Below are 16,897 nucleotides of genomic sequence, written 5' to 3'. Positions count from 1 at the left end.
AGAGTTCTGAGTTACCTTAAGGAAAAAGGATGTATTATCCAGCTACTTAATCATCTTTTAGCTTATTTTAAGATAAATGGTATATCGGTAGAGGTTATATTTTACTAAATTATAATGCAATTTAAAACCTAAATACTTATCTTCATTACCAAGAAAAGTTAAATCTTATTAATCTTGACTTCCACAGATGAAACACTGACCAGTCAATAAACCACACTCACTGCATTCATCTGCCAAGAGTGATCAAATGGTCGGTTGGAATTTGAAATTTATAAATAGAAAAGAACTTAAAAATATTTGTAAAGCTTTAATGCTTTAACTAAATTTTTGGTGTCAGTAGAAATACCTATTTCCAATGAAACAGAAACTACAGCATGGAGTCAGGGAATTCTTGTCTTCTAAAAAAAAAATAAAGTCAAAGGCATAGGGGGAAAATAAGGGCTTCTCCTCAATTTTACTTCTCTAACTCAAAGTTAGTAAAGAAAAAAATAATTAGAAATTCTCCTCTGTTGTAATAAGGAGATTGCCTTTTACCTTAAGTTCCAACTCGGCACACCTAGTTTTATTGTTCAGCCCATCTTACTAAAAAGTGAAAAAATAAAAAACAAAAAGGCAGAACTGTGGATTGGGAGTGAACACTACATAAAACTTCAAGGATCATCCCAGTACACCTCTCAATTTTATGACAACCAATTTACTTAGTTATTAGTTACTCTGGAGTAAAGGGACTTATTTGCTTAATGGATCCATATTTCAACCCTGACTTCATTTACTACAATCAGCACTTACACATGTTTCAGAATGTGAATTAGCCTTTGGAGCTTTGAAACTGCTGCTTGAATACTTTTGAAAAGAAGGATTTTTTTAAATATTAGTAATTTTACTCTTTAGAATAACAAACTATTCAGATGGCTCAATGTGAAATTAAAAGTAATTGCTTAAAGATCTTTTCTTTGTGTATATAACTTGTTGCTGATATAATTGCCATCACCGTTCTTTTAAAATTTAACTGATTATGATTTTAAACCCATATTGTTAGATACTTTGCTTTGGCTATTATAAGCATAATCCAGTACTGTAGTCTTACTATCTTTAAATAATAGCCCTAACATATCTATATATTACCTGTTAGTGGAATTGAAGTGGCTTAAACTTTAGTATATATTTGTTCATTAAAGATCACTATTTTTAATACTCTGTAAAATATTTGCATGGGATTATTATCATGTTATGTATGCTTAACTGGTGTGTGTTTGTTTGTTTTCATTTTTTAGTGTAGCTCATTTCTTGGTATATTCTCACAGAACTCATAGCATTTTTGTTTCAACAGGACAATTTATTAGTTGACAAGCACTGCAAATGAATATCACTGAACCCATCATCCCCTGCTATTTCTTCCTAGAGATTTTTATCATGCAAATTACAAAATGAAAATTGGTGCTTTTATAAATATTCTGAAAGTGTCAATGCAAAATGATGAAAATTAGATTCTCCATGGCTTTCTATAATGACATTAGGATATGCAACCGAAAGAATTTCCATTTCAATCCAGAGTTGTTTTTGTTTGGATTGATTTGCTTACTTTGACTCAGTTTTTGGTGTTAAAATATGTTGATTCCTGAGGAGGCATATTGTTCTGACCAGTGGTTACCTCTTCCAGGCATAAAACTGTCATTGGAAAGTTGAAATTAGCATGTCTCAAATATTTGAATTTGTAGGATATTTACAAACCAGAGAGTATTAACTTAATTTAGTATTCCTAAAAAGCAATATTTTCAAATAACCACCAACCAAAGTAAGAGTGTAGGGGATGTCATTTGTACATGAGAATGTGATTCTCATGACTTTTAACAACTGAATATGTTTATTAATAACTTTCCAAATTTATCAACGTTTAAAAACCTAAGAGTGAGGCATTGAACTTAAGTAATCATTTTGCAATTAAAAAATAAATCTGTCTTCTCAACTGTCTCTTGCACTTAATATATGTAGCAATACTTTGTATCACCCTATTATAAATACTGTTGGTTAAGTGACATAGTTAATGGCTGATACATGTTTTGTAAAAAGTAGAATCTGTACAGAAAAATTATTAGGTAAATTGTATTTATTTTTATTAATTTTTAGCTTAGAAACTATAATGATGCTCCTTTTTTGCCAGATTTACTGGAAGTGCCTCCTGGTTTTCTCAATATATTAATATTACAGTAAAAATATACTCAAGATTATTAGACTTGTGTCACAAATGATGGATGTGGATTTATGATGTGAATAGATGTATAATATAAATATAATTCTGTGGTATCATGTTTGATGTAGCTCTTTGTACAACACAAGTCATCCATCTAGCCTTTTGAAGGCATGCTTTCCTCTCATATCCAAATACAGTGGTTGTGCCCAACCTATAATGGTGTGACAATCATTGGCCTTCTTACAATTTCCAAGGACTCCTGAGAGCTTCTATTCCCATGGTCATATGTGGAGGGATAGTTTGGGGCTAGAGTGATGGGAGCTTTGAATATCCCAGGCTCCAGAGTTGGGATTTTGCCTCATAGACATTAGGGAAATCAATATATTTGAAAAATTAACTCCTTGGGAACTTGGGGTAGAAATCACATTTTCCTTTTGTTTGTTTCTTAGGACTATGCTGTAGTTTATTCTCCAAAGTTAGTTTATGGGTGTCCAATACATGAGATATTTGGTTGAACAGACTCAGAATTATTTTTCTTCTGAGTGTTTAAACAACTTTAGAGAGAAATTTGTCTTCATGCTTTAATAATTCTAATGAACATAATGAATAGGAAAGGCAGGATAAATGCATAACTTTTTCCTGTAAATACCAGTTTTAAATGTATTGAAGTGGTACCTTAGAAACATCTGAAGTTAACCATATGATTTTTTGTACTGTTATTATACGAATTCATGAATTTATTCTATATATTTCAACTGTTATAGTTATTCTTATTGATAGTCAAACTTTCTTATATTTGACTCTTAGGATCTTATTCAAGCTGTCTCCTAAGTCTTTTGGGCACAATCTGGACTTCACAATCTCATTGCTTCTTCACATGACAAAATATTCCAGGCTTATCTTATATCCCTTCAACTGGTAACAGTCACATATGAAGACGCCATCGTTCCTTTTTTAATGCTGTTTCAGTGCTAGTTGTACTTATTGGTACAGCACTTGGTTGGGCATTGTTTCTAGATCTTTTCAGTGCGGAGCACTAGGACATGTATAATTCAGATGGAAAATGCCTAACTCAAATTTCAGACTACAAAGTTTTTCTTAACCTCATTCATCTTGTAGATGATATTTTAAGACTGGCTGAGGTCACTAAGGGAGTAAGTGTAAATAGAGCAAAGAGAAGATTCCAAGGACTGAACTGTGGGGGATTCCAGCAATGAAGACTAAGGGAAAATGACCACTGAGGCAGGAGGAAAACTAAGGGAATGTGGAGTTCTGAAAATGAATGAAGAAAATGGGCCAAAGAGAAGGACACAATCAATGTCCTTCATTTCTGCTAATAGAGCAATTAAACTGAGGTCTGGAAATTAATCATTAGATTTAATCATGTAAAAGTCTGATAAAAACAGTTGTGGTGGAGTGGCAGGCAAAAAACTACTGTTTTCCCTTCTCTATTTGAAAACAGACAATAAGAATATACATATACGTGGGTAGTAAATGTGGTGATGGCAAATTGTGATATTTGTCTCCTGATTTTTTTCTATTTCATCATTGAATTCCCTAGCAAAGTCATCAGCTGGTAATGAGAGTTGGGGAAGAAATGTTGAAAGTTGTAGAAGTCACTCGGGAGAGAGGGAAATGATTGGGTTGTTGAAAGGTATTAGGTGTAACAATGCCTGTAAGGGGCCAGTGAGGCTAGTGGTCATAAGTTCAAAAGAATCCTGGAGGGCATGCTAGTGAGTTGTTCTCCAATTATTTAAAACAGTGTAGATGTAAACCTGGAGTTGACAGAAAGTTGGGTTTAACCCAGGTGTGGTTTGCCAAAGTAAAACAACAAATTGCTACATAAGCAAGATAATGGAGGCTGAATGGAAGTGAGTGATTAAAATGAGATCAACCAAAGGACTTGTACGTATGCATATAAGCATAACCAATGGACACAGATACCAGGGTGGTGAGGGCATGAGCGGGGGTGGAGAGACAAGGGGGGATAAGGACACAGATGTAATACCTTAATAAAGAAAAAGTAATAAATAATAAAATAAAATGAGTACAAGAAACTCAACTCAGGTAAGGAGCAAAATGAGTATATGAATGCTGTGGGTTGAATTGTGTCCCCCCAAAGAGATATGTTAAAATCCTAATCCCTGTATCAGTGAATGTAGCCATATTTGGAAATGGGGTTTTTGCAGATGTAAACAATTACTATGAAGTCATTAGAGTGGGCCCTAATTCATACGACTAGTATCTTTTGAAGAATAGGAAAAATACACAGGGAGAAGATTGCCATGTGACCACAGAGGCAGAAATTGAAGTGATGGATCTACAAGCCAAGGAATACTATCAATGGTCAGCAAGCACCGGAAGGTAGAAAAGGCAAGGACAAATTCTCCCCTACAGATTTCAACGGGAGCATAGCTCTGGCAACACCTTGATTTTGGGCTTCTAGCTTCCAGAACTGTGAGATAATCAAGTTCTGTTGTTGTAAGCCTCACAGTTTATGGTACTTTGGTACAGCAGACTTAGGAAGCTCAGGCATTTACTGTTCATTCATTTGTGGTTAATTTCACACTACAGGGGCAGTTGAGTGGTTGTGACAGAGATTGAATGGCCTGCAAAACCCAAAAAATTTACTGTTTGACCCTTTACCGCAAAACTTTGCTGACCCTTGATCTATTCTGGAGTATGAAAGTGGGATACAGCCAATGCAAGACTATGTATGAGAAGCTCTGAATATTGTGTAAAATAAGTATCATGTTGGTCAAAATAGTAACATTAACTATAGACAGTAGAGGCCCGAAAGGCATCTTGTTAGAGAGTGAATTTGAACAAGTTGGGAATAGACCAAATTACACTCTCAGGGAAAAATCACTTCGTTTTGTCTTGTTTCGTTATCAGCTCTTTGCACTTTGGGCTGATAAATACTGTCTCTCCTGTAATGCATCAGTGGCCGCCTGTTGTACACATTGAAAGCATAAGATCTATTCAGATGTTTGCTCACTATTCCTGATGACAAAGGCTGGTTTGATTGCTTAAATTAATTGGTCTTTCAGAGTCCGGTGCACACCATTGCTTTATTGTAAGGCTTATTATTTTCTTTATTTTCCTTGCATCCTTTCTTTCTGTCATAGTAAATATGCTTATAATAATATCTGAATATTGATTAATGATCCAGACCATTATGTGAACTGAAATTACATATGTAATGATGATACTGTCGAGTCATTAATGCTTTGTTATTTCCAATGCACTTGTAGGGGAACTCACTTTAGAGATTTAATATGGCCCCAGCAGTAAAGGCTGGGAAATGTTGGACTCTCTGTTTACCTCTCTGCAGCCTCAGGTCTGACTAACTACCCAGAAAGCCAGATGCGGCCCAAGCGTAAATGTCAGGCCCTAGGAAGGAGGCTAATGAATTTGTAGAATGTGGAAAACTGCCTGATGTTATCTGTTTACTTAGAAATGCATTGTTCTTTGTAGTGATCTACGTGACTACCTACCATATGTGTTTACTCTAATCCCTCTTTTGTAAAAAAGAGGCCCTGTCCTGGGAGGGGGCAGATTCTTCCCACTGGACACTACTGGGAGCAGGCAGCTGTTTGCCTGTGTATTTACGTTTCTCCAATTAAAACTCTTATGACTTTGAATAAGGCTGCATGTCAGTTCCTTAGAACTGATCCTGAATTTAGACTTTGGGGGCTTTCCCCCAACAATTGCTGCTGTGAGCAGGGTTCCAAAGAACCCACAAAAGCCAGGGAGTGTCGGGGGAAGAACAGGCTCTGCTGGGGGAAATCCCAGGATGGCCGAGTTCTCATGCTTTGGGCTAGTTGGCACAAGCATTGAAGGCTTGGGGGCCACTGCGTGAATATAGGAACGGCCTGAAGACACCTGCCGGATTAGCAGAGTGATGGGGGAGGCTGAAGATAGGTAAGGAAAAGAAAGATGTTAAGGCCACAGTGGCCTTGGTAGCTGGGGCCCCATGTTTGTGCCCGGGGGTTCTCTTGGGAAGAGGCATGAGCACTGGCCGCTAGGAATCGTCATTTAGAAGGGGACTTCTAGTTGAAAGGGAAGCCCGCCTGGCTACTGCTGAAGGGCTCTCGACACGCCTTCGTGACAGTGACAAGAAGGTAGAAACCTTAGCCTGTAGGGGTGCGAAAGGGAACTGGGTGCTGTGCAGCCAGGTCCGAATGGTCCTGGTCAGGGCAAATTGGGACCCCAAGATGTGGGACCCCATGGAGGATTCAACCCTCTCTTTCTCTCAGAGGAGGAAGAAGAGGGGGACATGACAGAGATACCAGACTTACAAGCACGACCAAGACTGATTACCAAGTTTAAGACAGAGCAACCGTGGCCACAGGGAGTGAACTTGGGGGGTCTCCCTGGGAGAGGTATCAGTTTACTTCTGTGAGGGAATACACCTCGGCTGAGTTAGGAGGGTTAGGGAACAGATATAGGCAGAAAGGAGTCTGGATGCTGTGCTTGTGGGTCTCATGTGCCAAAGGCATCCTCCTGACAGGGGCAGAAATCTCTGGGTGCATGCCGGGGAGCTTGGCTAAATGGGGCGACCTGCCCTCCTCCCCACCCCGATGGTAGACCATAGAAGCACTTCAGGAATTGATTAGAGAGCTAGAAATAAGGAATGCTATTTAGGTGCAGCATTTCTGGGGGGTCTGACAACGAGCTATTTACCTTAGCATACTATACTACAGTCTTCCCCCCAATCAGTGGTATGGACCTCTGGTGTTGGTCCTGAACCCCCTTGTTAGACTGCCGGTAAACCAAGTGGCCCAGGCTATTGCAGATGTAGGAGAAACTAAGAGAGCCAGAAGTTCAGCTAATATTTGGGCAATAGGCCAGAAGGGTGGCAAGTGCGGAGAGAAAGGCCTGATCAATTGATTCAATGAAAGTGGCACGCCATTAGAGAGAATTTGGTAGAGGCAGAAATAGAATATTGGGGACTAGCTATAATTATAAGGCATATTAATCATGCTCTGTTAACCTGAGTGTTCTGTTCTGATTGGAGAAAGCACATTCTAACTGGCTGAGAGTTGTATGCCCTGGGACATGGGCGCTAACATAGGAATGCAGTCCATCCTCCTTTTCTGAGAACTGTGTAGATTAACAACCTTGTTGCTGAGACAATCTGGTCCCAGAGGCATCTGCCCTTTGCAACCACAAGCCCCTATGGCCTGTAATCTGGTCCTGGAGGTACCCGGAGGCACCTGCCCTCTGCAACCCCCAGCCCACATTGCCTGCAACCATTATGCCTTGCCTACTTTCCCATGCTTGTAATTCCTACCTTCCTATGTAATCTTTGTCCCTCTACCCAATATAAGCAGCTGGCTTGTGGGGAGGGGCAGAGAAGATTTTTGTGGATGACCTGCTGCTCTCCCATACTGCTGGAAGTATTGGAATAAACACTCATAGAGAATTCAACCCTGACTCTGCTCAATTGGCTCAAGTTGTGACAGGCAGCCCAGACCCATTGGTTGTCTGGTTACATATTCTGGCTACTCTGGTGGGACCACTAGCAGAGAGTCTTCTGGGGTGAGTACCAGGGATCCCACTTGCTGCCTGGACTGGGGGTTCCCGGGGCTGAGGCCTGGAATCTTTTATTTGCAATGCTGCCAAGAACTTTCCTGTTTGCAGTCTCAGCCGCAGCCTCAGCAATCCCTGTCATCTCACCTAACACCTAAGTTGAATTGAATGTTCTATAACTCTGTAACGAGGGGTACCTGTTGTCTCTTGTCTGGTGTGAGCCTGATCAGCTCTTGGTTGCAAGCAGCCCCTCACAGTTCTTGCCTGTCCACACCCAAGCCTGATCAACTGAGGGTCGAGACACGGCCCTGTGTGGTGCAGGACTTCTGTCTGGTATTCTGTCTGGCTGTGCAGGTACACCACAAGTGGTTATCTGTCTGTTTTGCACACTTATAAATATTGTACATGAGAGTGTCTCTGTTGATGGTTATGCTGTGTCTCTTTGTTGTTTGGTTTAATTTGTTTAAAGATGCAGGCATATCCCAGCTGCTTGTGGCAGGCTGAACTCGTGGCAGGGATTGCAGGACCTTCCCAGAAACCTTAATCTTGGGGACCTTCCCTGCTCTCCCTCTCAAGGCATCAGCCACCCGTAATGCTTAGCTAGTGAGAGTTCTTATCTGTCTGTAATGTAACTTTGGTTACAGATGTTCTTTGCATGCTTTTTTTTTATCTTTTGGGGACTTAATTTGCTTCTCGCAGAAGTTTTATGCACATAGGGAATCCTCTGTCTCTGTTGTTTGTCTTTGCGCTATTCAGACCAAAGGTCATTTGCTGTGCTGGGTTAGTGTGTGATAAGAGTCTAAAGCTAATGTACCAGTCCTTCCTTTTGAAAAGTACTCATTTATTTACTTTAGGGTTTGTTTCTGTTTCTGTTTTGCAATAGGATAAGAACTCTTCTTATATGCAAGATTTCATGTTGTTACAGTCTATTCAGAAAGAAAAATATGGGAAATAAACCTTCTAAACCCCTCAATTTTTTTTCTTTTTTTTTTATTAATTTATTTATTGATTAAGCTATTACACATGTGTCCTTATGCCCCCCATTGCCCCCCACCCCCCCACTCATGTCCTCACCCCCCTGTTGTCCGTGTCCACTGGTTAGGCTTATATGCATCCATATAAGTCCTTTGGTTGATCTCTCCCCCTTATCCCCAGCCTCCTCTACCTTCCCTCTGAGGTTTGACAGTCTAATCGATGCTTCTCTGTCTCTGGATCTGTTTTTGGTCATCAGTTTATGTTGTTCATTATATTTCATAAATGAATGAGATCATGTGATATTTATCTTTCTCTGACTGGCTTATTTCACTTAGCATAATGCTCTCCAGTTCCATCCATGCTGTTGCAAATGGTAAGATTTCCTTCTTTTTTACAGCAGTGTAGTATTCCATTGTGTAGATGTACCACAATTTTTTAATCCACTCATCTGCTGATGGGCACTTAGGCTGTTTCCAAATCTTAGCTATGGTGAATTGTGCTGCTATGAACATAGGGGTGCATATATCCTTTCTGATCGGTGTTTCTGGTTTCTTGGGATATATTCCTAGAAGTGGGATCACTGAGTCAAATGGGAGTTCCATTTTTAGTTTTTTGAGGAAACTCCATACTGTTCTCCACAGTGGCTGCACTAGTCTGCATTCCCACCAGCAGTGCACAAGGCTTCCTTTTTCTCTGCATCCTCGCCAGCACTTGTCGTTTGTTGATTTGTTGATGATAGCCATTCTGACAGGTGTGAGATGGTACCTCATTGTTGTTTTGATTTGCATTTCTCGGATGATTAGTGACTTTGAGCATGTTTTCATATGTCTCTCAGCCTTATGTATGTCATCTTTTGAAAAGTATCTATTTAGATCTATTCCATTTTTTGATCGGGTTGTTTATCTCCCTTTTGTTTAATTGTATGAGTTCCCTATAAATGTTGGAGATCAAACCCTTATCGGTGATAACATTGGCAAATATGTTCTCCCATGCAGTGGGCTTTCCTGTTGTTTTGTTGATGGGGGTTTTTTTGCTGTGCAGAAGCTTTTTATTTTGATGTAGTCCCATTTGTTTATTTTCTCTTTAGTTTCCTTTGCCCTAGGAACGGTATCAGTGAAGAAATTGCTTCGGCATATGTCTGAGATTTTGCTGCCTGTGGATTCCTCTAGTATTTTTATGGTTTCATGTCTTATGTTTAAGTCCTTTATCCATTTTGAGTTTGTTTTCGTGGATGGTGTAAGTTTTTCTCCTAGAAGGGCTGGAGCTGCAGAAATGCCCTCAGACAGGGGGGCCACTCCCACTTTTGTAAGGGGGAAAAAAAATAGTAAAGTCTTTGGTAACTTAAACTTCTGGAGTTCTGCTGGGTTAAATAGTAAAAATTATTAAATATCTAGGTATTTTAAAATAACAGGATGCTGAAATATCAATCTGGGTTTGTCTACTTTTGACTTCTTATCGCAGAGAATCTAGAGGATGGATTTGAATCTGCTAATTAATGTGTAACATACTTGATTTGAAATATATTTCTCAAGAATCTGAATGTATTGCTAATCTGAGGAATGTTAATTATTTCCTTCTCACCTGAAAATTAAGGTTTCTGAAAGTTAAGAATACTAACTAATTAGATAGAAATTGTATAGTTTTGATAATTGAAGGCATGAGGCATAGAGATGCATTTTGAAGGAAAAAGAGTTATAAAGCTGTTTTTTTTTGGATGGATAAGAAGGTTTGTGAAAGTTGCAGAAAAGTTTGTGGAAGTTATAGAAGGATTGTGAAGAAAATCTTAAATGGAAATTATAGGTTATCTGAATAACAAATTTAATTAGATAAATGGATCTGAAGTATAATGCATTTGCAAAAATGTTACATCTTCTGAGGGATCCATGGAAAGAATTCTGACTTATTTTTAATTACATATCTCTGAGAATTAAAAAAAATCAGATCATCCCCTTTGAACTGGATAAAAATTATTAGCACTTATAGAGTATCTGGATTTATAGAAGTACTGGCAGGAAAAATCAGGAAAACCAAAAATTGATTATGGGACTGCATGAACTGAAAATAATTATATGGTTTTTGTAATTTTTGTTGAAAGTATTGCTGATTTTTAATCTTTTTTTTTCAAACATAAGGAAACTTGTTTCTTTTCTTAAAACAATTTGGTAAATTATATATTTTTCTCCCAACCTGATCCCTCCGGAATTTTGCAGTTCTTAAGGAATGAGTCATGGCAATATGTTTCTTTCCATGAATTCAACAAGACCAGTTTCCCACTGTGGTTTTATTATCTAAGACTGTGACTGGAATATCATGTCTTAGAGAGCCATGCCCAGACTCTGGATGTCACCAGAAAACTGACTTTGAAGCTAATAAGAGCACCTTGGAGAAATAGCCTGGTACCTTGCTTGGTAACATGGTTCATGCCAGTCTTTCCAGGTAAAGAACAAAGGTTGTTTTCCTGGGAGATGGCAAAGTAAGAACCTTAAGAATGTGAGGAATTTACCCAAGTCTATAGGTATTGCAGGAAAACCTGATGGCAACTAGGTGGCTCAGCTTCTTTGCCCTGAGGGGCTAATTAAAGTTCAATCATGAAATTCCAGCAAAGCAGATGTTTAAAAAAAGCCTATGATCAATTGCTATTCTTATTATGTTCATGAAAAATAATCAGGCCAAATTGAAACTAGACTTACTATAGTAAATAAATTTGTCTTAATTTGGCTCCTTAATGAAAATGGGGGTGATTTTTTTTTCTGGGGTGTGGGGGGGGGGATTGTTTTTCAGTAAACTAGTGAATTCAGTAGACTCTATAACACAGAGTTGTGAATATTAGACTCTAAGCTTTATTTTTCACCTATGAATTGAACTGGATTTCCTGATTTATCTCTAGCTCTTGCCCCAATAATACTAAAATTTATAACATAGTTTGTCTCTACTAGGTTATAAGCCCTACTCATACTCAGGGAATACCACCTCTAGACACCATTTTCATCTCCTTCCATGCCCAGGCTTCGTCATTCCTGACAGAGAGCAAGGATCTCTTGGCTCTGAGGTTAATTTTGTCCCTCCTCAGTATGAAGCAGCTACAGAAGAGACGTGAACCCTTTCTCTCTGAAAGGATTCAGAGCCAAGATCCTTGAGGGGGGGATGTGGTAGGCAGTTAGACAGACATGCGCAGAGCAAGAACAATGGGTCAAGTACAGAAGATCACCAGGGTGGAAAGCCCCAGGTGCCTAGCAAGGGCCATCACTCCAGAGTGAAGAGGGTGCCAGAAGGGGAAGACTGGATGACCTGGCCCAAGGAATACCTCAAGAGCATCTTTTGAAGGCAACATTTGTTATAATTGCACTCGACCACTGCTGATCTAGCTAAAGAAGATCTGATTGCATTCAGAAGAGATGAAAATATTTGGGTGTATTTAGCAAAAGAAATATTTTTAATATCTCTGACTTTTGCCTTTTAGGAGGAACCTATGTAGAACAGACATTTATATCCTACCTAGTAAGAGTTGGGACACCTATTGCTGATATACAGAATTATACTCATTCTATTCATTTGGGGAAGAAAGTCACATAAAAGGACCTTTATGTATTGGGACCCACTGTCCGGGAAAAGAGTGCAGAGATTATTTCTAAAGGTTGCTGCAGTAGCTTTACTGGCTGTTCTAGCTATTGTCTTTCAGTATCTAATAATCACAATATGAAACATTCTGATAATTTCACCTTCCCCTACAGTAATGAACATGCTAAGCTGCTGATTGTTTAGTTTCTGATATGTGGGGTAACTGATTATTCACATATCCCTGCCAGTAGCACAGGGAGGCCTTGTTCCTTAGGACGACTGACTGGCTTTATGCCCCAGAAATATCACAGGCTCCAGACCAAAAGAGACCTTCTCACAGCTGTGGCACCAGACTGCAGTGACGATCTCTACCTTGGAGCTCTGCTGAATATATTGCTTCAACCATTTTTGTTATGCTGGTAATAGTAAGCTCCCTTAATGTAGAAGCGACCCAGCTGACTTGTAGCATGGTAAAAGCCCTGAAGGCCACTTCCAGACTATACATGGGACAAATCAAAAGCTGAGCCAGGTCAAGGGGACAGTTCTATAGAATCTGACCTTGATTTATCTCCTGTTTATTTTTATAGTCTAATTGCTTGCTGCTGCATTCAATGTCTTCCTCTTTTTAGATACTGTATTTCCTGTATTCCTTCTTCATGAACTGCTTTCAAGACAGAAGCAATGGCAGTCCAGCAGGAGGAGACTTTTAACCTAAAACTAATCTCATATATATGAGATGATAGAAATAGCAGTGGGGAATGTTAGGGGCAAAAACAGAATATTGGGGACTAACTATAATTATAAGACATATTAATCATGCTCTGCTAACCTAATTGTTCTGTTCTGACTAGGAAAGCACATTCTAACCGCTTGAGAATTGTATGCCCTGGGACATGGGACCTAACAAAGGAATGCAGTCCATCCTCCTTTTCTGAGAACTGAATAGAATAACAACCTTGTTGCTGAGACATTCTGGTCCCAGAGGCATCTGCCCTTTGCAACTCCAAGCCTGTGGCCTGTAATCTGGTCCCTGGAGGCACCTGCCCTCTGCCACACCCCAACCCGCACTGCCTGTAACCATTATGCCTTGCCTACTTTCCCATGCCTGTAATTCCTACTTTCCCATATAATCCTTGTCCCTCTACCCAATATAAGCACCTGGCTTGTGGGGAGGGGCAGAGTAGATTTTTGTGGATGACCTGCTGCTCTCCCATACTGCTGGCAGTATTGGAATAAACACTCATATATGATTCAATCCTGTCTCTGCTTAGTTGGCTTAAGTTGTGATAGGTAGCCCAGACCCATTGGTTGTCCAGTTACAAATTGACAAACAGCCTAAAGCTATTTTGGTACAATTGTGGCAGAAACTCAAGCCTAAACAGCAATTTCAGTAACTGCCAACTAAGAAGGGACTATGCGCCATGGGAACCAGGTGGGGTTGTCAGCGCCCCCTTGATGGGAGGGGCCTGAGAATCTGGACTAGGGATAAGGATAGTGCACGGGGATCAGAGGCCCTAGATAGAGCTAACCATCCATTAGACACCACAAAATAAACAGCGAGTCTTGGCCCTGGTAGATACTGGAGCAGAATGCCCACTGATCTATGGTAATAGCCATAAGTTTACAGGCTATGTTACTGCTATAGATGGTTATGGGGTAGTTCCATAAAGCTGGAGCAAATCTTGCTCTGCAGGTAGATTGCCAGTTGCCCCTGAGGTCCTATTAGATGTTTATTTTGCCCCTACCTGAATATATATTAGGCATCAACATCTTAGCTCAATTAGGTAAAATATCCACAATAATCAGAGAGTTCTGTTTGGGGATGTGAGCAATAAAGCCCATGCTTAGGGGGAAGGTGAAATGGACACCTGTGAAGCTCCCTGCACTGAGGCAGGTTATATCGGTGAGACAGTATTTCTTACCTGGGGGCATACAGAGATTACCTATATGGTAAAAGAACTATATAGAGTGGGCATAATTCATCCCACCCAGAATACCTTTAACAGCCCTGTCTGGTTAGTCTGTAAACCAGGCGGGTCCTGGTGATGACTGTGGACTACTGGGAGTTTAATAGAATAGTTTATCCAATCCCTGCCACTGCCTGGTACACAGATGGATCTGCTAAGGGCAGTCTTCCCCGCTGGACTGCAGTGGCCATACAGCTGAGTACAGACATGATATGGCTGGATGGAGGAAGCCAGCAAAGCAGTCATTGGCAGAGCTGCAAGCGGCTTGGATGATACTAATACAGTGGGGTCTTGACTTCCGAGTGTCCCAACCAACCAGTTTTTTGAGATACCAGCTGTCTCTTGGCCAATTTTTTGCATTGAGTTGATAGAGTAATTTGAGTTAACGAGCTCCTTAACGAGCTTAACGAGCTCGGTCTTGAACGAATTAAACTCGTAAGTCAAGGCCCCACTGTACATGAATCAAGCCCTATCACTCTGGTGGCTGATAGCTGGCCTGTCTACAAAGGCCTCACTTTGTGAATAGGACAATGGAAAGAGGACAACTGGGAAGTTCTGCACCTCCCTTTATGGGAGCTGAAATGTGGAACGAGATCTGGGAAAGGACAAGAGGCTTGGAGGTCTCAGTACCATGTACTGGCCCACAGTTACATCCCTTCCAGGAAATCAGGAGGCGGATCAGTTGACCCAGGTCTGATACACAGAGGAAAGAAGTGACTCTCAAGAAGTGGCCTGCTGGCCACATCTAAAGACTAGCCACGGGGGGGTACATACTCCGGGAAATTGCCAAACGGATGGGCATGAGCTCACCCATGCCCATATTAAGGAGGCATGCCAGGAGTGGTGTTCTTGTCCTCTCGAACATAAGAGACAATTGCCATGGCATCTTGGACAGATAGCAAGGGCAGGAGCACCAGCCATGCCACTGTCTCAGAACTGCAGATATACATTGATGTGCATTGATACTGCCATGGCCTGTTGCAAGCATATCTTAGTAAGAAAGCAACCCAAAGGCTACCATACAGAGACTTAGGCACCTGTATGCTACCTATGGATGGCCCACAAACATCAACCAAGGCACTAATTTCACTGGCCACCAGGTGCAGGAATGGGCCAAGAGATCAATATAATGTGGCCCTTCCATCTGCCCTACACTCCTAAAGCTGCTGGATTGATGGAGGGGATAGACAGACTATTGAAACAGGCTCTGTGAAGAGAAATCCATTCTTTAAAAGGTTGGATGCATAGGTTGTCAGAAGCTCTCATGGAACTCAATAGCTACACCAGACAAGCAGGTCCTACTCTGTATCATTCTTAACCAGTGGACCACTGACAGCGATGAGGATTCAGCTGGAGAACTCGACTGCTGAATGGGCTCTCAGACTGGGGCCACATTATGCCATATGTTGATGGAGCCATATGACCCAGGGCCAGGGACCAGTCACCTACGAGTACCTTGGGTGTGGCAGATTCCCCCCCGCCCCCAGATGGTTAGGGCTCATTGGAGCCTATGGGAGGGAAAAAATCTTAACATGCAGGCAACTCCTTGTTTGCTTCCAGTAACCCCTTGTCAGCTGGTGGTGCAGAACCCATCAGACCAAACACTAAGGGCATGATGATTTGAAGTATTATCATTCCATGCCTCCTTAAGTCAGTGCCTCCAACTGCCCCATCCCCTGCTGGGAACTCAGTGTGGTATTGTAAACCAGGGCAGAAACCACTCCCAGGCAAATGACAAGGTACCCTGTATTTTGCCTGAAGCTTATGACTAATCTTTGCTTATACCTGTAACTTCTTTGTCTTTCTGGTCATAGTGTGTGGAATGGTACATAGATCTTTTTATCATTTTTCTTCCCAGCTGTAGCTGCTGTTAGTTCAGAATAGCAGATTACCCATTAGCTAATGATACTGCCCAAGCCCTTAATAGTTCCAAGTATGCTATAGATTTTTTAGAACAATACAAATGAGAAAAATAGTGTTGCATGACCACATGGCTTAGATATACTTACTACTGCCCAGGGAGGAACATGCGTTCTTATACGTACTGATTGTCGTGTATATATTCCTGATAATCATCATGACATATCCCTTGCTCTGACCCAAATGACCAACCAAATCTCAACTATTCAGCAATTAGGAATTGATCCTCTGTCCACTTGATCCTCTGTCCAGTCTGTGTCCCTACCTTGGAAGGGGGCTCTGTTCAGCATTATTATTGTTTGTTTGTTAATGATACTGGGCATCTATGGATTATATTGTTGCTGTGCCTTCCGACACCAAGCCATTATGGTGCAAAGGTTCTGAGGGAATTTGTGAAAGTTTGATGTTTAAAATGGAAGGATCCATATTAATCTGGGGTGGAGTGTGGGGAACTCACTTTAGAGATGTAATATGGCTCTAGAAGTAAAGGTGTCTAGGAAATGTTGGACTCTCTGTTTAACTTTCTGTGACTGTTTAACTCACTGTAGCCTCAGGTTTGGCTGACTACCCAGAAAGCGGAATGCTGCCCAAATATAATCATCAGGCCCCAGCAAGGAGGCTAATGAATGTGTAGAGTGTGAATAACTGCGCGATGTTACCTGTTAACTTAGAGATGCATTGTTTAAGTTATGCAATGTCTGGTCACTGGGTTGTACAAAAGTAAAAATAAATAAAGAAGAAATGCATTGTT

This window comes from Myotis yumanensis, unplaced genomic scaffold (genome assembly GCF_028538775.1).
Source record: "Myotis yumanensis isolate MYYU_CA2020_CCGP unplaced genomic scaffold, mMyoYum1.0.hap1 SCAF_3, whole genome shotgun sequence".
In the NCBI taxonomy this organism is placed as follows: domain Eukaryota; kingdom Metazoa; phylum Chordata; class Mammalia; order Chiroptera; family Vespertilionidae; genus Myotis; species Myotis yumanensis.
The sequence above is the reverse complement of the archived record's forward strand: the minus strand, read 5'-3'. Positions refer to the sequence as shown.